This window comes from Chrysemys picta, chromosome 4, assembly GCF_011386835.1.
Source record: "Chrysemys picta bellii isolate R12L10 chromosome 4, ASM1138683v2, whole genome shotgun sequence".
Lineage (NCBI taxonomy): Eukaryota > Metazoa > Chordata > Testudines > Emydidae > Chrysemys > Chrysemys picta.
Window position 1 is genome coordinate 34,183,507 of NC_088794.1, and position 24,511 is coordinate 34,208,017.

A 24,511-nucleotide genomic window follows, 5' to 3' on the forward strand; every position below is an offset into this window, starting at 1 on the left:
GTGGGGAGCCGCGGCGCAGAATTCCCACCTGCCCTGGGTGCGGGGGTGGGGACATGGGCCGGGGGCTGCTCTCGGTAGGCCCCCTGCGCTGTGGACAGGTGGAGGGTCCACTGCCACTCCCCACAGCACAAAGGAAGGCTGCTTGTCTTTAAAACCATGCAAGGAGGAACTCAGCAAGAGAATTTGAGAGGGGCCCAAAACAGAACAGACATGAAAGAGAAGCAGGGGAGATGGAATGAGAGAAGAAAATGAAGGTGAAGGGAAGTCTGGAGGGGAGCTGTGTGTTACTGAGAGTGGGGAATGTGCTTTATTTACCTCAGGTTACATTGGGCTGTGGCTCCTTGGGGAACTCCACACAGCTCTGCCAGTGTGGCTCAAGGGGAGGTGATGGGTTTGTCAGCACCTTTATGGTCAAGGAGACGCCAGCCTACTTGACAGTCTGTCCCAGGAAAAAAAACAGGTCTCATTTCCCTGACTGGGAAATCTTGGTGCCTTAAAGCAGGATGCACAGGTGTCCCATTCTCTACTCAGCAACTCCCCTCACTAATCAACCCAGCTGGGGGATGCTGTTGCAGGGTCTGGGGTGCCATTCTCCACAGCCCCAGGGAAAGCAGCTGCAGCAGCCGTTTACGAACAGAGGCTGGCCGTACCAGGGCAGCACTGCCACTGGGCCTGGCAGATAGTGCTTGCAAGAGCCTGGGATTCAGCCAGCAGCTGCAACACTGGCCTGTGAGGGGAGGGAAGAGAGTGAGTGTGTGGAATGGACTCTCCACTGACTAGGGAGTGTCAGATGTCCTGTTGTTTCAATCTGATAATCTACTCACTTTACCCTAATTGCCTTTCTTGCTCTGGCTGTGTAACCAGATTAAAAAGGCAAGATTTAAACAAAAAATTGCATGCCACAGTGGCTGGTGAGGTTCCCTGTGCCATTTCAAATGTTGAGCCCTATTAAATGCGTTGGTGGGATCCTAGTTTCAGGGGGCGGAGAAAATTAACTCTGTTCTTATCCCTGTCTATGGGAACTAGCTGTGTAGGAACAAATGTAAAGGAGGAGGAGTGGAAGTTGCAGTATATAATTTCCCTGCTGTCACAATCACTAAACAGAGAAAGGGAGGGAAGACGTGTGTTTGTAAGAGAGATAATATTGTGTTCGAATATACATATTTATGAATGCAAATTAGCTTTGATTTGACTTGCTGGTTTCTGAATGGTCAGGGACTCTATCCCTGGCATGCTTTCTAGAAGGAGAGTATTCCAGTCCACAGCTGCTAGGGTGGGCTTCAAGGCCTATGATAGAAACGTAAAATTCAGTGGTGCTACTTTGCCGCAAACTTGAAACGGTTTCAATGAAATAAGAGCAGTTTCTTTAGTTGCACAGACCTAGAGATGCACATTCCCAGAGGGACAGAAATCCCTGCTGGATTTTGTAACTTTCAACACCATCAGGCTCAGCTGTTCCATCAAAATCCTTTATGGAAGGGACTGGGTTAATTATTTATGAGAGTTTATGTAATCTAGTGGTTAGAAAAGAAACTAGAATTCTTTGCCTTGGGCAAATCCCAATCCATTTATGCCTCTAAAATGGACACAGGGTTTTGGGGGCATAATGAATGTCTGAGAGTTGTAAGGATGAAATGGTGCTGTATAAATGCAAAGTACTAATGTTCATTTATTTCCTGCTTTTTATATCATCATGTGCCCTCCTACGTATGTCAGAGGTCAGGCTGCGTGGTAGTTTACTGGGCCATGGGTATTAACAATGAGTCGTGGAAAGAGGACAGTAATAGGCAAGAGTTGATAAGTTTTTACATGATTGCTATGTGGGTAGAGAAACAGAAGTGTGTTTGTTGACCTTAACTGGGTATTTGCTAGCTCTTCAACGGGCTAAGGAAAATGCTATTTAAGCAGAACAGAGCAAACTTAATGAACATTAAACAAAGTTTTCTTGTGGGAATAATATCAATATCTGAAAACAAAGAGTAACGACGCCCTAGAAAGCAATGCTACAAAAAGACACACATACTTTGCTACTCATGCTCTGCATTCATAAAATCATCAAATGCTGTTGGTGCACCATCATCATCTGTTTCCTGAGATCTTATTAGTAGAAGCATTTAGTTACATTATGTGTCTCCCTTCCAGAAACCTTAGATTTCTGCTGCTTTGAAGAATGCACCAGCAATGCTTTTGATTTCAGCACTATGCTTTGCAATTCTACACAGTATCCCTCTCCCACTCCCATACATATGCTGAAACTTGTTTCTCCCAAGTGCGACAGCTATGCTTGGTTTACATGCTTCAACGAGGAGTAGCATTATGAAGATTAGTTTAGATACAGCTTAAAATAATGGGGCTCTAATTTGCTAACTGACTCTATAACAGTGACATCCTGGGGTACCATATTTATTCTTTTGATGACTGCTTGGTTTTTCCCCAGTGAAAAAAGATATTGGGCCTGATACCATGTTATACCAGTTTTATGCCAGCGTAACTCCATTGTGAGATGTTGATGTAAAAGAAGTGTTCCTATGTTACCTGGTACCCTTACCCTGCAATTAGAGTGTCAGGTTGGGCTCTTTCTGTCCGAAGCATCACCAACGATAAAGATTCTGCAATTAGAGCTTAATTAATGGTTCTGTTGATTATATGCAAGATGGAAGTAATAGAATCCAAGTTACTCTTCTGTAGCTGTACTGGTGCTAATAAGGTTACTATGAGTAAGTAATGAAAACTTATTTTAAGTAAGTAAAGGCAGCAGATATGATCATGAATTCATCAAAGAACTAATCTTTTCAGTAGATAGCATTGTTGGATAGCGACTTTTTGAAGTAGAAATTTAAAAAAAAATATTTTTTAGAATATACAGTTGGTTTCCGACTGAAATCCAACTCTGGAGGCTGTCAGGCATAGTAGGCCAATACAGTAACTTTTCACCTCTGAAGACATGGGTTTGTTAAAGTAAGACCATGCAAAATTGTAGAAAAGATTTCACAAAATCTTCAGTGAGACTTCATTTTGCCAATTTCAGCATCACTGAAATTTCAAATGAATGGTTATTTGACTGAGCAAACCTAGAAAGATATTTGTATGGTTTTGAATCAAAAATAATTTAACTCAGTGGTGTTTCTATTTTACATGAACATTTTGTGAAAACTAGACCAACTTTGAATTTCCCACAATATGCAAAGATTTTGAGTATTTTGTTTGAAATCCTGGCCCTAGAAGTGTTTTTGCCCATATAGTGTATTTTGCTCACTGAATCAGTATAAGCTGTATCGGCAAAAGCACATTTTTTTGTCAGTATAAGGTGCATCTATGCTAGGAGAATTTGCCTGTATTGCTATACTAGGAAAAACATTCTTCTTTTAAACTATTTATTTAGGAAGTTTTAACAAGTTTACAAATCCTTGCCATGTAAATATCAGAGATAAGCTTGCTGTTGTAATGATTCTGGGTAGAAAAACATTAAACAGTAATATAGTTATCAGATCTCTCCATTTAATAGGGTGTTCCATATTACAGAATGAGCATCTTTTCTCTACCCATGACATGTCGTTTCTAGTGAGTGAAATCTCTGATAATATGTGTGGTCTGCTAACTATGTATAAATATTTAAAAAAATAATAGGATGGATGTGCTGGGGTTTTTGAAGGTGAATGTATTTTGTGTGCATATTGAATAAATAGTTACCAAATATCTGAGTATCTATTTGTCCTCTGTTTTGCAGAGTACATAACAGGTGCATTAATTTTTCCATAACAACCTCATATTTTTCATAAAATATTTTATTATGTAGACCTGACCTTAGTTATGTGCTTAACTTTTTTCGTGGTGTGAATAGTTCCATTGACTTTCAGAATCCTGGCCCCACTGAAGTCAATGGCAAAAATCCCATCAATGTGGGGGGGAGAGGGGTCAGGATTTCACCTACAGTGCATAATGTTAAGCATTCACAGAATCAGGGCCACAACTTGTAAATTCTTTGGAGCAATCACAGGGTTTTCTCTACAAAATAATTATTGCTGAGTTGCAAATAATGTGAAAAATCTATAGACAATGTTTATAAAACCTGCATCTCTACTTTTGCTTCTTATCACTTCCATATTACTCCCTTTGCTGTTCTGATGATGCTAGCCTTGCCGCTTATCTTTTTCTTCTCCCATTTTCCTCATACTTCCCCCTAGTCATAAAACAACCTCCCTATTCCAGGGTGAAAAGCAGGACTCTCCTAAATTCAAAGCCTTCTTGAAAACCCATGTAATCTGAGAAGCCTATATATGCTAATTTAACACCATCACCATTCCTTTTTAAAACTAATAAAAAAGTTCTGAGTTTAATACCATTCTGTGTCACTCCTACTGTGTTCTGGTGTGATCTCCATCTGGCTTTTAGGGCAAGTTTCGACTACAAAATTAAGTCGACTTAAGTTACCTCAACGTACAGCCATCACAGTAATTAAATCACTTTAACATGTCCACACTATGTTCCTTGTGTCGGCGTAAGCAGTATCTTAGAAATGTGTATTATTGGGCTGATTTGCATAAGATGTATGGATGTGACTTCAGTAAAAAGCTGCAGTACTAAAAATAATCTGAAGTGTCTGAATACAATAGTAATAATAATTAGTCTTATAGTATATAGCACTTTCATATTTTCAAAGTATTATGATGCAGTCATTAACTAATGAGCCCTCCATGTACCTCTGACAGGTAAATAGGTAATACAATCCCTGTTTTATAGATAAGGCTGCTGAGGCAGACAGGTTAAGTGATTTGGCCAGTGCCATGAGTCAGATTCTCAGCTAGTGTGACTCAGTGTAGCTCTGACTTCAGTGGAGCTGTACCGCTTTATACCAATTGAGAATTTGTCTTGTGGTTGATCCATTTTGAGAAAATCTATGTGTAGTTCCTGGTACATTTAGAAGACACTTTTATAATGGTCGAAGGAATGAATGGTGGAAATGTACCCATGAGCCTTGGGGTTGAAGAGGAGTTAGAGGACTGTATTGCTGATGTCATCCATCAAATATCACACAGCATTCTGAACTGCTGTGAATGCCACATAGAACTAACCCAGCTGGGAGCTATTCCTTCCCTTTCTGGTAGCTGAGGCATGCATTCCTGTCTTAGGAGGCATTCATTCCTGTCTTGCTCTGTATCCCAGAGGACATATGCTCTTGATCCTTCACAGTCAGAGCCTCCTTGTACTGTGTCTTTGTTGCAAGTTTTATTACTTGTTTTTCGTTTTTGTCATTTTGTTTATGATTTTACAGTTATTTAGCCATAGATCTTGCTGCCTGCTAATGTAATCAGCTTGCCTTATTCATGTGGACCAGCTGAGGCATGAATTAATGCAGATACAGAGAGGGACTTGTTGAATGATGTTGTAATGTGAATGGTTTCAGCTAATTGGCACCTGTTTCTGTTCCATTTCATTTTCTCCTAGTGAACATGGTAATGGACTTTCCCTGAAGGTGTTGGAGGAAAATTAAACAGCATGTGCTTCCCTCCCCTACAAGCTAGTGTAAAAACAGTGGCTCTGTTGTCTTCCTTTTTGTGCATGCTCAACTCCCATTTGCATTAATGAGAGTTAGGCACTGCCTATGCTTGTGTGGACACGTGTTCAGCATACAATGTACCCCTTAGCCCCTGGGTGTTGGAAGTCCTTATCTTTCATTTCCATATTGCTGGGGTTGAGTGAAAAGCCATCTCAGAAACACATCCACTCCTTCTCTCATGGATGTTTTCTGTCTCTCACGTCCCTCTGGATGAAAACTGATTTACAATGAGACATCCCTGAACTAACAAAGGAGATGCTTGGGGAATTTCTGCCTGCTGAGAAGGAGGAATAGACTTCTCATCCCCCCACATCACTCAGCCTGCCCTTTCCAGGTTTTAGCTCTGGTGTCTGCAAAGTTAGTGTGGTAAAAATCAACTACCCTGAAAACTCCGTAGTGTCTCCATGTAACAAAACCATCAGCTAGGTTTGGATCTTAGCTCCCTAATTTATGAAAACTTGCAGGATGTGGTTCAGAGCATTCCTTATTTAGTGAGGCTTTCATAAGTTAGACGAAAGTAAGAATAGATAATCAACTATTTAATTTAATGCTACATAATTCCATCGAGGGATGCTGGCGACCTCCTAAACCATGAGAGCCTCCTGATTCAGGGACCATATCATTGACAGTCCCTAGACACAGATTTAAAACCCTAACTCTGAACTTCCCTTTGGTTGTGGATTGAAGCCCAAACTCTTCTGTTGTAACAACATGACTTTCTGTGTGAGAATGTCTCTATTTTTTAGTTGCAGTTGCAGCTGGTTTCTGTATCCCCCAGTGGCTGAGGTCAGTGTCCCCCTCTATGTCTGTAAGAGTCCCTTACAGTTCTTTGTGGTTTCTCCCATGCCCTCTTTCTGTGACCTTGGCTTGCCTAGATTGGTGGGGGTTTTTTCTCTTCAGAAGACAGAGCCTGTATAATCCTCTCCGACTCACAGGCAGCACGTGCTCCTTCTACTATTAAGGCACAAATCCAAATTACAGCTACAGGTTACACAATGTGCTGTTTATTTAAGGAGGAGAAGAAAGGAACAAAGAAAATTATTTACTCTATGTTCTTGTGGGTGCCTGTATGGGGAATAGTACTTCTATGGGTCAAGTGACAAAGGTTAAATGGTGGTAGCTGTAATTTCACATGCAAATCCACTTCTGCCTTTTCCTTGGTCCTTTCCCTACATCCTGGTTCATAGCAGGCTGTCCTAGGAAGAGTAGTGTCCTCTGGTCTCCCAAAACATCTGGGTCACTTCTCTCAACAGGGTTGGTCTCTTTTGTTCTTTTGCCCCTTTTAGTGTTGGTTTCACAGAGTATTGTCTCCAATACGTGTTATGAAAGCATATCTGAACTTGTTTCTCCTACGCTCCTGGAGAGTCTGCCTTAGAGAAAGCTTATAGTTTCTGCCTATAGTGGCCTCATAGCAGATTTCATGAGATTATGAATATTCAGACAATGATAATTTATATATTAAGGTGTATCCAGCTGGGGCAGTTACCTTAACGTGTGAAGAGGATATATCTCTCTGCCAAAATCCATGAGAGTGCAGACTGTTCATAAAATACATGTCAGTTGCCTTTCATGGATCCATTATGGAGTATTGCCAACTTCACTGATGTACACCTATCTCATAGAACTGGAAGGGACCCCGAAAGGTCTTAGAGTCCAGCCCCCTGCCTTCACCAGAAGGACCAAGTACTGATTTTTGCCCCAGATCCCTAAGTGGCCCCCTCAAGAATTGAACTCACAACCCTGGATTTAGTAGGTCAATGCTCAAACCACTGAGCTATCCCTTCCCTCACATGAGAACTTTCATGATTTCATTGCAAGTCTTGCAATATTAGATAAGTTACTTAAAGCCCCAGCTCATGGAGTTAAATGATTACATGAGGATTTCAGCTTTTATTAAAATGTACATTTCTGACCTTTATGGTTGCAGAGAAAAGTTTGAAAAGGTGATCCAAGTGATCCCTAAAGGCTCAGAAACCCAGAAGGCAAATAAAAATAAACCCACATTTATTCTTTTAAAAAATAATCCCATGGTTTTTAAGACAGATTCCATGGTTGGAGGGAGGGGAGGTGGCTGACTTACGGCTTTTAATGTTTGTCGTTGGCAAAACTACTTATGATCAACTGTTTAGTAAGTACAAACATTGTATTGTTACCTATCACCTCTGTGTTCTTGGGGAACCAGGGCGCAGTACCCAGCCTGTCTGACTCACAGAAGACCTCCTCCCTCCACCCCGCCTCTGCTTGAACCGAAGCCAATCAGAAGAAAGACTTTCAAAAAGCAATGAAAAGGCAGTGGAAGACCTACCAATCCCCTCCGGACAAGGGTGACAAGATTAAGGAAACTCCCCTAGCCTTATTTGCATCAAAGATGGGACAGGGAGGCATCTCCATTAGCATACAGACTGTAGAACAGAGCTTCGAAGGCAAAAATCGTACTGAACTCTCGGACCAGGAAAGCACTGCCTGATGGGGGATCTTTGCTCCAGATGTTAATGAACTCACGCCTGCACACACCCAGCTCAGAAGTTATCAGACTAATTCTAGAAATAAATCCTTTATTGGTATCCAAAATACTGAAGCTGCCTAATTGCATTGTGAGCTCCCTCGAAGGAACACAGCCCATAGCCAGGAATAAGCAGTTCCTATTGTCTAGCCTGAACAAAACAACTTTCCTATACTCCCTTGAGCCATCAGTTTATCCATAAACAAAGCTAGTGTTCTCCCTTGAACCATTGTTCTTTCCCTATAAAAACCCCTACCCACGCTCAAGCAAATGCTCTGATGCCTGGATCCAAAATCTGCGTCAGTTCCATTGGGACTTCATCTTCTCCTGCTGGGGGCTCTGCCTGTCTCCAGCACTCCAGACCCTCAGCTACCACCACCACCTGGGACCCCTGATCGATTCAAGCTTCATGGAGTGGTGAGAACCCAGCTCGCTCTCTCTGTAGCCATAGCCTTCTGACCCTTACTTGTGTGATCAGTTATAGTTTTCTAAACCTGACTTTTACAATCAAATTTAAGTTAGATTTAATATTATAACTGTTTTGTTTGTTTGGCTCCCCTTGTATGGTTATTACCTGGCAATAAATAACTTTCATGGTTAAGCTGGTTGTTTCTCTCTCTATCTCTTCCCATCCCCCCCGTGGGTGTTTTTTGGCTTCCCTATTCACTCTGCAGCAACGCTCCTCATACCTAAGCTAAAGATCCCTGCAGCGCCCAAAAATCCTGTGGGGTCTGCTAATCAATTGGGTTACTACCAGAACAATTGTAACGTGAATATGTGGATAGGGACGTGCTGAACCTGGGGCATATGAGGGTGCAGCTTGGAAGTGCTGCTCGACCCAGCCTGCTGAGTCCAGGGACATATAAGAGACCAGCTTGGGAGTGCTGATTAACCCGGTCCTCTCAGACGCGCTCTGTTAATGTGTGCACGTGTTCGTCTGATTCTGGGGCTGGAAAAACCCAGCCCTGGGGAATCTAGGTCCTGCAGAGTAGCTCCATTGGGAGGGAACTTGCAGAAGGGAGAAGTAGAGTTCCGTATGAGAACACAAGTGACACAAGCAGTACATTGATAGAATTATAGAACACCCCCCAAAGAGTAACCCTAATAAATGAGTCTACCCCAAAGTAAGGGGCAAATCTGATAAATTGGTGGAGGATCACGGGCAGCACGTGACCCTAATCACGTGGTACTTGTTGAGCATTTGCTGCAGACAGACCTGACAAAGGGTCTCTTCCTTTTTCAGACTAAGCTTCTTTACTGAGGTGTGTCTCTCATAGAATATTTGGTAATGTCCTGTAACTTTTAAGTTAAGAATCGTGCTTAGAATAACTGTAGGAACGTGCAATAAGGAGTTAGGAGTTGTGCCTTAAAAGTAAAGATTTTAGTGCAATAATGTGACTGCGTGAAAGGGCTTTTGGTAGGGATCGTTAGTGAGGTAAGGGAAGTAGAGATGGCTGAAAAAAAATACAACCCCTCCCTCCCCCCTTGGCTGGTCGCTTGAGACAGGAGAAAATCAACAGGTTAGAGAGATGGATAATGAAGAAGGAGAAATGCCCCTGGAAAGGGAGAGCTCTAAGGGAACCAACTCCAGGAAACAGCCCCTGGATCGGAGTTGCCAGACCTCGGTACTCTGCCGGTGGCACCGTGTGGAGGCTGGAGTCCCCCAGATGGATCTGATTCTAGCTGGCCATCAGGAAGGGTTCATCTGTCTTGTTGGGAGTGGTGAGCGTTGTGTGTATGGCGTGTGCGTTCTTTTCTGGTGATTGTTGATAGGTGGCGATTGAATGGAGTATTACTGTATGGGGTTCTTTTGCTGATGGGAGACCCTGTAAACCCGCAAAAGATTAAGCCCCGAGTCCACAGGGAAAGGGTGTTTGCCTGAATCCCATAGAGGAGTAGATCCCGGAGCCCACGGAGTAGATGATCCCGGAGCCCATGGAGGGGTAAAATTAGGTGCCTTTCCCCTGGAGCCCTACGAACTGGGAAAGGGTCAGGGTGCCTAAATTAAGAGGGTTACACCTTGAGCCCGAGGAACTGGATAAAGGCGGATGCCCCTAGAGTGTGTGAGTAACAGAGAATTTTGTGTGGGTAACAAAGGCACTGGATAGTCCCCAGTCAGGTACGGGGGGACCCGATTCAGCTTGTGCATGAGCAAGGGCATAGAGGAAAACAGGATACTTCAAATAGGGTTAAAGATTCAGGGTGTTGGCCAGGCACGAAAGTGGATATAGATCAGTGATGTGGTGATTGTCTGCAGTGCACCATGGTTAATGCTGATCGCCAAGTTAAAAAAAAACAACAACAACATTGGGGCACCAAAGAATAGAGGGTCCCTGGTCCCGGATTCAGATAGATTACATAGGCCCTTTACCCACCACCGGTAGAGGGAATAAATACTGTCTGGTAATAATAGATCCTTTCTCCAAATGTATGGAAGCCATCCCTACTAAAAACCAACACTGCCTCAGTCACTACTAAGCAGCTCTTTAACATAGTTTTCTCAAGAATGGGAATTCCCAGAGTAATTGATTCAAATTTGAGATCCCATTTTGTGGGAGATGTCATGCAAGAGCTATGTAAGGCTTTAGGCATTAAGCAATGTTTCCACGTAGCTGGGCAGCTTGAGTCATAGAATCATAGAATATCAGGATTGGAAGGGACCTCAGGAGGTCATCTAGTCCAACCCCCTGCTCAAAGCAGGACCAATCCCCAGACAGATTTTTACCCCAGTTCCCTAAATGGCTCCCTCAAGGATTGAACTCCTCTGGACAAGTTGAACAAACCAATCACACACTAAAGGAAGCTTTGAAAAAACAAGTAAAGATCTTAGGGAGGGATTGGGATGAAAAATTACCAATCATTTTAATGGCTCCAAGAGGCTCTAAGGCGATACATGGGTACACTCCCTTTGAAGTTATGACTAGAAGGCAAATGCGCATGTCTGAAAGTTGGTGGTTGGGAGTGGAACTGCCTAGTGCCTGGGAAGGGAAGGTGGTAACAGATGAATAGGTACAAACCTTAGCAGAGACGATAGCTGCTTTACAAAAGCAAGTGGCAACACAGCTGGGCATAGTACAGCAAAACATGGACAAAAAACTAGGCTGGGGAAAACCTCCTTTGATATGGGAATTAGGCCAACCAGTAACGTACAGAAAGTTTTCAGCATAGGAGCACTTTTTGACACACACTATTGTGAATCAGGCCAGCCCCAGTGTTTATCAGGTAGAAATCCTGAATGGAAAAAATGGGAAACCCTGGCAGAAATGATGTCATTCCTCACAGCTCAAAGAGTGGAAGGGTAAATCACCTGACTCTCAAGGAATATTATAACTGTCTTCTCCACCCTGTCAGCAACCCTTCTTGGCTAGCAAGAAAGAACGGCTTGCGACCATTGGAAAATACACTTACAAGCCCACCCGACGTGTCTACCCTGATGTGTAGGCAGGAAAAGGCCATAATAGTCCTCAACTTCTTATGGCCCCTCTCACGTAGGTCACTTCTTCATGTTCACCCTGCAATAGTGGTCCCAGATTCTCCCAGTATATATGGCAGGGAGGGGGGGGAGTGTGGGAGTTTGTTCTCTCTTCTCTGCTCCAATGGGTCCAGAACACGAGCCATGACATCCCACCGTTGCACTAGCACCCTGCTTTTCATAAGTGCCGGGAGTCTGATGCTGTCCAGGCTCTATGCTGAACCTGTGACCCCTCTGAACCTCTGGAGGTGCTTTCCAGCTGGAGCCCAGGAAGTAAAATTGCTGTGCCACATGCATGGATTCTATGGGAATGGGAGCACCACCTGGCCCTGCAGCGTCACTACCAGTTTTACATTGTCAGCAACTCCTCGGGTTGCCCTGAGAAAGTGTTGCCAATTGCAGGCAGAGTGCCACCGGGTAGTCACTCAAGTTTTGTTATGAAACTAAGAGCACCCCAGACTCCGTCCCATTCTTCTGTAAGCTGTTGTGGTCTCGAAAGGGATGCGCACCATCAAACACAACCAGTGACAGCCTCCCGGGTGGCGGAAGGTGCAGGATAGTCTTGGTTTCCTCTGCTGTATGGGGAGCAACCATGCCCCTGTGTCATCATCGTCGTCAGAACCCAGACGCCTCTGTTACCTGGACTTGAACTGCAGCTGTCTCTGATCACTCCAGCAGGCAAGAATATCACATGGCTCCTTGTAAACTGGGAACCGCTGAACTGCACTTTAGCTGGACATGACCTGATTCAGCAAGGCCCCCCCAGACTGGGTAGATGCATTAAAGGGCACACATTGTGACAAGCTCATGCCAACAATTTGGTTTAAATTCTATAGGCATGTTGCCATTTCGGAGGGATTCCATGAGCCTGGATTGTACAGAATGGAATTGGGCCAACAACAAAAAAAACAGTTTTCAGTTTTGACCCTCTGACACAAACCTTGTTCCCCAGTTTCAGGACCCCATGTGTTGAAATTGGATCAACAAGAACATTTGGTTCTTCAACCTCAGGCTTTTCTGAAGGAGGTTCAGATCTACTTAGAAGGCATGAATATCTCTCACACTGCACCTGTATGCACTCCCTTGATTGGAACTAGCCGTAAGGGTTGGGATGAATGGGTAAGGATGTGGCAAGGGACTGACCATGTAAATAGAGTAAAAAAGGAATTAAGTGATTGGATTGCACCTATAGGAACAGGAATCTCTTTAGTTGATGCCGTAAACATAGAAGTTCTGGCTAATAAACTATCATGCCACCGAAAATATAGAAAAGATGGGAACCCCATTAACAGCATCTTTGAAACAGTTAAGTGAGGAACAGCAGTTAATCAGTAAGGTATTTCCTGGGTGGGAAAGACTCATAGAAAAAGATGAAGAGTTAATGATGTGTGGTGTACAGTCCTTCCAGAATAATGTCTCATTGACCTCAGCTTGTGAGCAAACTCAGGCTCTCACCTAGAATGTAATGATGGGAATGATTCGGCAAGCCATAGCAGGACAAATTCCCATGGAGGCAATTAACTTGATTCGGCCCCATGTAACGGAGGGCGAATTAGACCTCCGGCCCTGGTGGAGACTAGTTAACGCTTCATACAGTCAACACCAGCAAAACTTGCAGTTATTCCTAATAACTGTGACAGGCAAAGAAATTGGAGTAATCCACCCAGTAGTCCCACTGGGATTACAGATTAATGATAACTACATGTAAAAGGGTGTAAGAGAAAAGAAGGTTTGGCCTATATCTGTGAAGATCAAGCATTGGAGGAACACAATGAATGCTTCTTCCCACAACCTGGGAATAAATCTCACTGTTCCTTCAATGTTATCCAGGAAGAGGAGTCTGTTATTGTCTATGTTGGTAAAGCAGGTGTGTGTGTGTGTGTAAGAATGAGATGTAATATTGTATTGATTAATGGACATTGGATTCAACCCATGGTGCCTACTTTAATCACTATTTCTGTAATGTAACCACTATTGTTAGTTGTAATATTAAGGATACTGTGCCTATATGGACTGTACAACATTTGAAAGCCTACCTTGAGCTCTACAAGGAGGTTTCCCTCATTTCACTGGGAATGGGTCTCACTGCCATTAAGGGACTATTAACTCATCCCTCCTTACCAACTGAGCTGTAGAAGCTCTGAACTTTGGGGGAGAATGCAAACTCGAGATTCAACACCACAACTAGGAGATCTCTAGGCTAGCAGCTACAGTTAAAAACACAGGCTATCACTCCTGGTGAGAGACTTTGCTTGGGTGGAGCTCCAGTGTAACAGGTCTTTTGAATATCATGCTTCACCCCATTGTGGTGATCATTGGTTTCCAAATTATACTAGCAATTGGTCTGGTTCTACTGGTTTGCTGGATCCAGCGACTGATGCGGTGGCTGCAATGGATTGAAGATCAGACCCAGTACCATGGAATAAGGATATGATGGGGATAATTGCTAAGCACAAGCACCCCATCAATGGGGGGACTTGTTACCTATCAGCTCTGTGTTCTTGGGGAACCACGAAAGACCTCCCCGGTCCCAGCCTCTGCTTGAACCAAAGCTGATCAGAAGAAAGACTTACAAAAAGTAATGAAAAGGCAGTGGAAGATGCACCTAAACCCCTCCGGACAAGGGTGACAGGATAAACTCCCCTAGCGTCATTTGCATCAAAGATGGGACAGAGGGGCACCTTCAGTAGCATACAGAATGGAGAACAGAGATTCCAAGGCAAGGACCGCACTGAGCTCTGGGACCAGCAAAGCAGGAAAGCACTGCATTATGGGGGATCTCTGCTCCAGATGTTAATGAACCCACGCCTGCACACACCCAGCTCAGTAGTTTTCAGACCAATTCTAGTAATGAATCCTTTATTGGTATCCAAAATACTGAAGTTGCCTAATTGCATTGTGAGTTTGGGAGTGCTGATTAACCTGGTCCTCTCAGACGCGCTCTGTTAATGTGTGCGTGTGGTCATCTGATTCTGGGGCTGGAAGAACCCAGGTTAGCTCCATTGTGAGGGAACTTGCAGAAGGGAGAAGTAGAGCTCCGTATGAGAACACAAGTGACACAAGCAGTACACTGATAGAAGTACAGAACTCCCCTCCCCAAAGAGTAACCCTAATGAGTGTACCCCAAAGTAATGGGCAAATCTGGTAACAGTATCCGCCTCTTGACCGTAAACTCTGTGGGTCAGGAACTGTCTCTTATTATACTGGTTTGCGTGTACAGCACCTAACACAATACGGTCCCAGTACTTGATAAGAAAATGTAGGGGACAAGCGATGCAAGTAAGCAGTGGCTATAATAATCCCATCCACTCTTTTTTATTACTTGTAGATGCAGCACTAAGCAAGAGTGGGGCCCAGATTGGGGCCTCTAGACACCATCACAATACATCTACTAAATAACAATAGTTAATAAATAACTATGCAGGTACTTTTTAAATGCAGATTTGTAATGTAAAGTAACCTGTAACCGCATCTTTTGGGCACATCAATGTAACTGCAGCTTCCACATCTTGGAAGGTGCTTTCTTCACTGATGAGCTGGAAAACTAGAGGAATTTTTCAGACGTATCAGACTTAATCTGTTTACCTTTCACTTTGTCCTCAGAATGTTGTTGCTGTATTTATACTGACTGAAGAATGGGTCCTACCCATTACAAATTCATAGGCTGGTGGAATTGTGACATCAGAGGTAGCTTCCTTCTTACTCCCCCCCCCCCTTTTTTCCCCCTCTACCACCAACCTGTAAAGAGCTCATAGATGATTGGCATCATAATTATAGTACCTAACATTTTGTCCTTGCTCAGGATTGTTTGCAAATATTTGGGGGTATATTGGGCTTTGAATTCTAAATCCAAAGATGAGATCTTACTGCACCTCTATAGGCCATTGGCAATCTTTGTTTTTAGTAAGTCAAAATTGTTGCAGCAATGGAAGAACATTTCAGTGGAAATGTAATTTATTCCTGGCAGGTTTGGGGATATTATATTATAGATACGTATTTTTAAACAAGGACTTGCCCTTTCCTTACCATCTTCTCCTTTTCGATTATTAAATAAAATGTCTAATGTTGAATTTGCAATTAGGTCGAAATGATGAATTTGAATAACAATAGCTCCATGCTATCACAGATGCAGTTCTGAGAGTCTTACTAAAAGATACACAGGGAAGAGACTCTGGGTGTTTATTATTATATTTCAATTACAGTTGCTTCTACCATGCCCCAAGTCTTTTCCAGAGTCATTGATTCCCAGGATAGTTTATGTTGGTGATGGTGTGTCTCCCTTGCTGGAGAGCGGGTCTTTTTAAAAGCAGTCTGTTATGCCTTTTCCTGCTTCTCTTCTTCTGCTGGGATTTTCCATGATCCAGCCCATGAGAAAAGGATTGTTGGCAGAGCATCATTGAAAATCAGTCTCTCTACCTGTAGCCCAACCCCTGTTGCCCCAACAGGGAAAGCTGTTCAATGGGCTGATGGCCTTTTGATGGCTCTCTCTCTCCTTCAGGGTCAGATACCTAGGCCCCAGGCTGCCTAACACAAGAGTGCTGATGCAATTCAACATGGCAGTTATGGTATACAGTGAAGGACATAATCATGGTTGCTCTCAAAATGGAGGCTGAAATATAGCACACTCAGATATAGCCCCCAAACTGTCACAATGTGCTCCAGTCCCATTGACCTTGTAAATAAAGTTAAATGCATGTATTCATTTGTAGTATCTGGGCCTATTTGGGTTAAATAACCTTGAAGTGATATTTCTTCTACATCTGTGCAGTTTGTAGTTATTTCCTGGGCACGCTTTTCTTATCTGGCATATGTATGATTTCTGCACTCCCACAGCTTTCTGGTGTTTTAACTTCAGATTTTGGATAATATTTTTTTTTCTCTCTTTCCCTTCCCCACCAGGTTTTCCTGGGAAACATCATAAGACCTAAACAAGCAACAGAAGTGAAAGTGAGTGTCTTCTCTCTTCTTTGGTGGCGTATTCTCTCTAGTTTCTGTCTTGTTTTTAGGACTGCTTTTCTCATCAATACTGGTCTGAGGTAATGCACTGTGTATATTGTGGTAAACCAGTGTGATGTAAAGGCTGCCTTGTAAGGCATTTAAAGGGGTAACGTAGCATCTGAAAGTATGCATCTCCCACATACTAGGAACTGCAAGTACCATGGAATCTAGTCCCTTACCAGAGCATAAGTGGATTGTTTAAATTCATCAGGAATTCATAACTGTTAAAAAGAAATCTGTGCACTAGGCATGACTGTCCAATGAATTGCTGTCTGCAAAAGATGCAGTGGTTGAGCTATTCTGGTTACAGGAGCACAATGCTGTCACATTGCCGACATACATGACAGGAGAAACAGACTGTACTGTTTGTACATTTGTATATTATATTGGGAGAGACCCATGAAAATCAATAACCCCAACAAATGCACACACTATTGAGGTTTCACAATACTGCAGGTACCAGAACACTATTGACTATAACTAAAGCAGTAAGAGTCGTGTTGCTATTCAGCTGCTATATGGAACTATAGGAGGAGCATAAGAAAGGGAGCTATGGAACAAATCGAGGCAAGTTAGAACAAAAATGTGATTATCTTACTTCAAATATAAAACTGAATGATTTCTGGCTAAGACAGAGAGAGAGAATGTCTCCAACTGTACTGGGTAACTTTCCTACATCTTTCCTTGGGTACTTAATACCTTCTCACATACCTCACATAGGAGATGTTGGTCACTTACCATGATTTAAGACACTTGCGTTAGGAGACTGGAAGCATCAGCTCTGGCATTAACTTCTTCCACCAACATGATGTGCAAAAGCTCAAAGCCACTCCTCAAGCCTAGGCTCCCAGTACAACAGTTTGTGTTTCCAGTTCAGGTAGGAATTCACTGGAGTGTTTGCTATAGGTTATCAGAAGCTGAGTGGCAGCTGTCAATAAGTTCTATAGCACAAGACTGCAATATCATTTCAAGGTTCTGTTTAGTAGGGACCCTGTCAAGGTTAGTCACTAATGCAAAAGGATCTGTTGCCTAAATCGAAGGTTGGTCTATTTTCTGCCTTTCAGTTTATCCACTGTGAATGAATGCACCCCTGTATTCACATCCTACACACAATTGTTATAATCTTTGTACAAAATATGCCTTGTGAGGTATCATTTGAAAACTAATAACTCATTGGTCAATAATATCACAGTGAAATGTGTGTGGCAACATTATATGTCAAGTTATAAACATAAGCTAAATTTAGGTCTGAAATGTGTTTACAAGACAAGTCTGGGTAAACCAGTTTCTCATAGACAAAGGACAAGCTGATGCCTCTAGCCAGGTGTCATCGAAGTTGATGGGCAATCACCTATCAAATGGCCATTCTTCAGCAAGAAACAGGCAGAAACAAACAGATCTGCATCTTAGCAAACAACAGCATGGAACCTCTTTCACCACTGGACTCCTTGTCTCCATCCTCACAGTGGAAATGAATTTTACTTAGGGGTAATCCTCAGGAAACGCATTTGAAAGGGTGAATGAATGATAAAAGTGGAGTGTTTTGCCCTTCAAGTTACCTCTTGCTATCCATCTCTCTCTCTTTCACCAAAGAAGACAAAAAGAAACACCGGTTGGATTTGGGAGCACATCTTGGCCTGAGAGTTTGGTCAGCAGTGTTACTTGGAACATGTGGTATGGGACTTCACCTTGAACCAAGTTTAGTTTGTTTAAATTTTAGTAGTAGGAAGCGTTTTATCTTTATTTCTTTTGTAACCATTTCTGACTTTAAAGAATAAAATAAGTGAGCATTAATCAAAACTAATCCAGAGTTGTGAACTGTGTGGGCAACTCCATTTAAGGTACTGAACTGTTGTATATTGATCCCCTTAGAGGGGCAACCAACCTAATATATCTGGACTGTCCAGAAGAGGGCTGGATAGTGCAGAACATACTTTTTGACGGAAAATCTGGGTCTGGGAGTGTGTTCAGGTCACCCTGCAAGTGGTAACCAAGGCTGGTGGAAGCCAGAGTGTGTCTGTGTGGCTGCATGCAGCAGCTAAACACAGACACTCAGGGTGCGACCAGTATGCTATTAGACTGTCTGTGGGTGGCTAGGTGGGAGCTACAGCCGCAAAGCATTGTGAGGCACCCGAGTTTGCAGGGCAGGAGTGATACAGCCTCTCACTGGTCTGAATTGCACCCTGGAATGTCATACCCACTTCTCTAGAGATGGAAGCCATGAAATAAATGACAGCCACAGAAAGTATGCAGTGGTGTTGTAGCTGTGTCAGTCCCAGAATATTAGAAAGACAAGGTGGTTGAGGTATATGCTATCTATTTGAATTTGTATTTAGCTGAGACGCTCTGAGTACCTTTCCCAGACCTGAAGAAGAGTTCTGTGTAGCTCAAAATCTTGTCTCTCTCACCAACAGAAGTTGGTCCAATAAAAGAGATTGCCTCACCCACCATGTGTCTCTAACAGTAGGAAGTCGTAGGCTTGTGCTGCATTTATGGGTGCATGTGGTTGTCCCATTTATCTCCTTATTCCTCCCATATATAAAATGGTGTGCTAACAAACTGGTGGTACACAGGTGATTCTCCTACTTCTTTGGATGAGTGTCAAGAGACCAGCTCTGATTAAAATGCAGCCAGAACCACTAATGCTGTAATATTAATAGTAATGGTGGCCTCTACAAAAATAGCTGTTAAATGGGGAGTAAAAAGCTTTCTGTGTTGCCAAAAATGTAATGAAAATGGAGCTGTCAAGTATATAATGTTAACTAGAATAATTGTGACTTTACAGTTTTCCAATGCATTGGGTTTATGTGATGTACGGGATCGGAGTGTTGTAAAAGGTTAATGTAAAACCTTGACTGGGAGGCTTTAAAAGTGACAGCAATAGGGAAGAAAGTTTTCACACATCCATGCACATGCAGGAATTACAAGGTAAGGTTCTTTGGACATTGCTATACAAGATGTCAGACTAGATTATCATAATGGTCCCTTCAGCCTTAAAAATATATGAACCAGTTCCTTAGCAGGTGTAAATTGGTGTAATTTTATTGAAGTGAATGGAGCTATGCTAATTTACATTTGCTGGTCATCTGGTTCTCTGAATGTATGGTAGCATTCATGCAAATTATTGGTATTAAAAATAATACCGTTACAAGGAATGAGTCACACATAGGCTAATCCCAAATGATGAAGAAAAGCCAAATGCTACCTCTTTAAGAGATTACAGTCAACCGAAGTTTGGGGGGAAAAAAAAGTCCCCATCATGCACAAGGTTTACAGTTTTGTTCAATGGCTTTCAGCACCCTCACAATGAAATACATACAGTGGCACTGGAACAATTTTTATTGGGAGGGTGCTGAAAGCCATTGAACAAAACTGTAAACCTTGTGCATGATGGAAACTACTTCAAGCCCGGGGGTGCTGCCACACCCCCAGCACCTTAGTTCCACCATTTATGAATGTATATCAACCCTTGTGAAAACAATGGAAGAATATCATTTGAGGAAATGTATGGGACTTTTTTTTATTCTGGATGACAAGTGGCTAAGATGATTCATCTAGGGTACACACTGCTGAAAGGTATCTTCACTACAGCACAGTCATTATCACAGGTTGTGCTTTTGTTTACTAGCAGAAATGTTATTATTGAATGCCACAAACTTTTATTAATTGTGGACTTTACTCCTTCCGTCTCGCCTAATTAACAAAGCAGATGTAAGTTCCTTGCCACACTTTCACTAGTCCCTTACATGCTTCAGAACTGGAGGGACAGATAAGAGTTGTGCAAATTCTCATTGCTTCTTACTGGCCTAGGAGACTATTGTTTCCCTTTTCAGCTTCCATGTTCCAGACAGAGTAGTGTTTACAAAGCTGACTGGGGTGGGGGGAGCTGTTCAGCGCTGGACTAAGAGCTGTACTGACGCCATTGTGGCTTTATGATCTGTGTGATCTGAATATAGAACTCAATGTGTTGCTGAGGGTACATTGTGCCCCAGATATACAGGGCCTCAAATAATCCCTGATATTGTTTGTGTTTAACTCCTTCCTACTGTCAGAGGAGATGCTCTACCACTGGTTCTAGAGAAGAATCTCCATTAGCAGTCAGTCACGGTAGCATGAAATATCCTCCATCATCTCTTTGGGAACTCCTTGTGTTATTTTTAGGGAAAAATGCAGAATAGCATTCACTAGCTATGTAAGACATGTATAGAAAGGCCTCCATCTCCGGCCCTTATTCAGTAAGGTACTAAACAGTGCTTAAAGTGGACCTACTCGCACGTTTAGAGTTAGGCACATACTTCGGCACCTTGCTGAATCCCAGTCCTCTGTGCAGATTACAGCTCACACTGTTTAGTGAAGCCTTGTAAATGCCTTTTCCAAAGGAGATCAGAGTGCATCCAGACAGGACAATTAGGTGGGTATTTATTTCACCAACCATTCACAGTGGGATTTTCTAAAGCACCCAAATCAATAGGATTTAGATACCTAAGTTGCTTAGGTGCTTTTGAAACCCCCCTCCTAAATCCATTGTGTTGAAGACAGCTGGAGTTTGACAGATGAGGGGGCAGTGGCAAATACACACAAATATGGAAGAACTATCAGCCATAAGCTGCCATATTTTATTGGTATATGTCTAACTGGTGACTGATTCTCAAACACAAAACCATTTTTCTGTCTCTTCTCTGTAGGGACTTGGGGGCGGAGGGGTGTTGAAAAATATCTTATCCAGGGGAATGGTCTTAAAAGTAAACCTTGTATTAAGGCAGATGTGCCAGTGCTCTTTCACACAAGCCGTGTGGCTTTGTTTTTATACACTGCTCAAAATGTAATTAAAAAGGCTGAAGAAGTCAGGGTGATTTATCTTGTTGAGTGGTGCTGTGTGCATTGCAGTTGCATTTAGTAAAGTTAAAACACTGAATATCTATATCAGTCTGGTAGATGTTGTGTACAATCCTCCTATTCCTACCCATTTATCTACTAAGGGATCTGACTGGGAATTTTTACATTCACATAGGAATACAGGAGGTTTATTTCTCTCAAAAACTATGGTTTCTTTATACATATGTTTTTGGTGGAGGTTGCTGCCATTTTAACCCCATGAATACAGATGGATATGAATTTCCATTTCAGACTAACAACCAAGGTGCTGCCAGGGTTCGGCAACCTACGGCACGATTTTGAGTGGCACGCAGCTCCCTGCCGCGCCCCCCCCCCCCCCGCCCACCACTCTCCTCTGCGGGGGCAAGAGGCAGAAGCTTGGTTCTGCGGCAGCCAAGCTTCTTCCCCCAGCATGGTGCTTTCCAGCCCCTCCACCTCTCAGTCCCTGCGCCAATCAGCTGATGGCCCTAGTGTGGGGGAGGGGGAAGAGTGGCAGCATGCACACAGTTCCGTGGAGGAGGCAGAGAGAGGTAGGGACGGAGCCTGGGAGAAGGGGGTGGAACAGGGCATATCCCTTCCAGCCCCCTGCCGTGAGCTGCTCAGGGCAGGGGGCTGGGAGCACCCCAGCCCTCTCCCTGACCCCTCCACCCACACTCAGCCTTCTGCCCTGCACCCCCCTGCACCCCTCTGCCCTGAACCCCCTACCCAACACACACCCAGCCTTCTGCCCTGCACCCCCCACAGCCCTCTGCCCTGACCCTTGACCCCCCCCACACCAGTCTTTTGCCCTGCACCGCCCCACACACACCCTGAGCCCTTTGCCCTGACCCTTGAACCCACACCCAGCCTTCTGCCCTACACCCCCCCACACCCCAGCCCTCTGCCCTGATCCCTGAACTCCCCCCCACATACACCCCAGCCTTCTGCCCTGAACCCCCTCCCCCAGCCCTGACCCCTGAAACACCCCCCCCAGGTCTGGGGTCCCGGCCTCAGGCCCTGCTCACCTCGCTTCTGGCCTAGGTGAACAGAACCCCAGGCTGGCAGCGAGCTGAGCAGGCTGGTGGCGTAAGATCAGCATTTTAATTTAATTTTAAATAACGCTTCTTAAACATTTTGAAAACCTTGTTTACTTTACATACAATAATTTAGTTATATAATATAGACTTACAGAAAGAAACCTTCTAAAAACGTTAAAATGTATTACTGGCACGCGAAACCTTAAATTAGAGTGAATAAATGAAGACTCGGCACACCACTTCTGAAAGGTTGCGAACCCCTGAAGTACTCTGTGACTTTGACTTGGGGATTCTCCATGGGAGGATTAAGGAAGGATCCTTGAGATTTGGGCCTCTCAGAGGACCCTGACAAGAACAAGAAGTCATTAAGAAGCAGACAATATGACATACCGCTGCGTTCCACTGGCTGGCCACAGGCTGCTGGTGGAGGAGCCAGAAGAAACAAACATTTTTTGGGTCCAGGTGCCATCCCTCAGTTCCACAGGTGACATTAGAATGCATATGGCATGGGCATAATGAGTGAGTAAATTAGGAGGCCTAACCACACCCAGAAATTTTGAACAGGGCTGGCATTTGGTATCGTGGGCAGCTACCCACAGTGCCAAATTATTTGCGGGCACTATTCTCCCCTTCTGTCCTCCTTCCTGTTCTGGTGAGCTGCCCTCATGCAGCCCTGGAGCTGACCTGGAGGCACCAGCATTAGCTTCTTGGGAGCTGGAGCCGCTGTATGGAACCCAGATATCTTACTTCCTCTTCCCACACAGGTAACACTGTGTCCAACAGATAGTCCAATAGATCTTCCTTACTGAATATGACATTAGCAAATCAGAGCAGAGAGAAGAATGAATCCTGTATGCAGGGGACTTGCAATAAGAATGGGGGTAGAGGGAAGGGAGTAGTTGGAGAAGGAGGGGATAAAGAGGAGAGAGACAGGAACAGATTGGGAAAGAACATGGAGCTTAGAGAGAAATTAGAGTTTGTACAAGAAATTCCAGTTATTGTTGCATGTTGCATTTTTCGACAAATAATATGTAATGATACTGTGACAAAGGGACTCACCAATTGGTCCCCCTCCTCATGGTTAGATGTGGTGTTGCAGGGCTTTGTCCTCTACAGCAGTGGCTCTCAACCTTTCCAGACTACTGAACCCCCTTTCAAGACTCTGATTTGTCTTGTGAACCCCCAAGTTTCACCTCACTTAAAGACTTAGAAAATCAGACATAAAAATACAAAAGTGTCACAGCACACCACTACTGGAAAAATTGCTGACTTTTTCATTTTTACCATATAATTATAAAATAAATCAATTGGAATATAAATATTGTACTTACATTTCAGTGTACAGTATATAGAACAGTATAAACAAATCATTGTCTATGAAATTTTAGTTTATACTGACTTTGCTAGTGCTTTTTATTAGCCTGTTATAAAACTAGGCAAATATCTAGAGTTGATGTACCCTTGGTTGAGAACCACTGCTCTACAGTCCAGCTGACCAGGTCTGCTGGTCATTCCACTTTGGCTTGGCCTACCAGCCAGGTCCACCTTTGGTCTGCAGGCATCATACTGTCTGGAGTGGCTCACGACCATGAGTGCTTTCCTCATGGCAGACTGTCAAAAACATGGCAGACACCCCAAACTAGTGGTATGTTCTATAATTAGATTTCACCAAGCCAGTAACAAATGTGATCTCCTGGATCACTATAAGAGTCTTACTATGGAGTCACAGACAGCCCCCTGAGGCTCACCGGTCTATCTTGCCACTTAGGCAAGCTGAAATTAGTGATAAATGGTCATTTACGCCAAAAACCACAAAATATTCAGGTTGCTTCCAGTCCCAAGAGACCAGTCGCTTACCACAGATAAATTTATATCTTAGATCTCACACCAAAGACAACACCTGTGGCCAATCTTGTAATAAACTAACTTAAAGGTTTATTAACTAGGAAAAAATAAGAGTTATTTATAGGTTAAATCAAGCAAACATGCAAATGAGTGACCATCTAAATCCCAAGAGCGACAGTTGTGGTGATCTGTCAATTCAAAGTGTCTTTCAGTGCAGACCCAGGAGTCAGCCGCTGGGGATCTCT

General features: G+C 43.4%; 1 protein-coding gene across 15 annotated transcripts in view; it reads left to right on the forward strand.

Annotated features, from left to right (window-relative positions):
• The window catches only part of TSPAN4 (tetraspanin 4), a 716,150-nt gene that overhangs the window by 290,542 nt on the left and 401,097 nt on the right, over positions 1-24,511 (forward strand). For 13 of the 15 annotated variants that reach the window (XM_065594660.1, XM_065594664.1, XM_065594659.1 and 10 more), the window contains one exon: positions 16,432-16,479. The exons of the other annotated variants lie outside the window; for them this stretch is intronic. The gene's annotated coding sequence lies outside the window, so the exon portion shown is untranslated. The remainder of the gene's footprint in view (positions 1-16,431; positions 16,480-24,511) is intronic. 15 annotated transcript variants of the gene reach the window in all.